This window comes from Stegastes partitus, unplaced genomic scaffold (assembly GCF_000690725.1).
Source record: "Stegastes partitus isolate 25-593 unplaced genomic scaffold, Stegastes_partitus-1.0.2 Scaffold832, whole genome shotgun sequence".
Taxonomy (NCBI): Eukaryota; Metazoa; Chordata; class Actinopteri; family Pomacentridae; genus Stegastes; species Stegastes partitus.
The window spans coordinates 254,754-255,787 of NW_007578563.1; the positions used below are offsets into that span (position 1 = coordinate 254,754).

The window sequence follows — 1,034 nt, forward strand, 5'->3', positions numbered from 1 at the left end:
CAGCGTAGAAGTGATGCAGCTGCTGGAGGTGACACGATGTGGAATCATTTGACATTTAAATAACAGGATGAGTTCCCTGGATGTATCATGTTCAGGCTATTGTATGTTTCTGCCTCGTGGACACACAGCCGGTAATTATCTTCAATCAGTTTCAGCATCTAATGCATCTGATGTGTTTTGTGGCTGTGAAGCTGCCATTTGCTTCAGCAATATATCCCGTTCGACAGCGTCCTTTTTTGTTCTATAATAAGCCTCATTGAGCTGCAGAGATGTGGTTTCATCATCCCGCTGCTTCTAAACACTGTCAGCTGGGATTCTGTCAGCGCTGAGATTCAGGACTGTTAAAAAAAAAAACTTTCTCATTTATCAGGCCTTCAGAGCCTCTTAGTTTCTTGCTGTGTGGCAGTTTTCAGCCTCTTTCCAATTTCAGATGTGAAGATGTGCATAAACAATGCAGCAGCCTGAGAGTCTTCACACGGAGCCACAACATTCGAAGCCATTCGCACTCCTGCTGTAAGAGCGTGGCCGAGCACACAAGTCAGATTCATTTATTTGATTGTGCTCGGCCAGCTGCACCGCGCTCAAGTGTTTATTTCTGAATATCTTGTGAAAATGTGAACTCACAGCGCTGGCCGAGCACCACCACAACAGCTTCCAACCGTCTCCATCAGCGACACCAGATGGGACGACTTTCTTGCCCCGACTTCGCCTTTCACATCATAAAAGACCTCTGCTGTTTTTTTAGGGCACGGTTCAGCTGAAAATCCTCTTTATCTGGTTGGGAACAGGAAATAGGAGTGGAAAAATGCAGCTGGTGGCCAACAGTACGCTGTAGGAGGATCAACAAAGCTTCTGTCTGCCAGTTGGCCGACTGGCTTTCTCCAGCCGAGTGATGTCTGAAGACGTGACGCAGATTCAAGTGGGTGACACGGTTGTTTATCCGTCATCCTCGTTTTAATGTTTGTGCATCATTTCAGATCTCTACCAGCTTGGGGGTGAACGGTAAACACTTGTCTTCCTCTCGTAGCTCTCGG

General features: G+C 46.8%; 1 long non-coding RNA gene across 1 annotated transcript in view; it reads right to left on the minus strand.

Annotated features, from left to right (window-relative positions):
- The window catches only part of LOC103365367 (uncharacterized), a 3,986-nt gene extending 3,254 nt beyond the window's left edge, over positions 1-732 (minus strand). Inside the window, exon 1 of the long non-coding RNA XR_520603.1 lies at positions 625-732. This is a non-coding gene — a long non-coding RNA (uncharacterized LOC103365367). The remainder of the gene's footprint in view (positions 1-624) is intronic.
- Between the last annotated feature and the right edge of the window lie 302 nt (positions 733-1,034).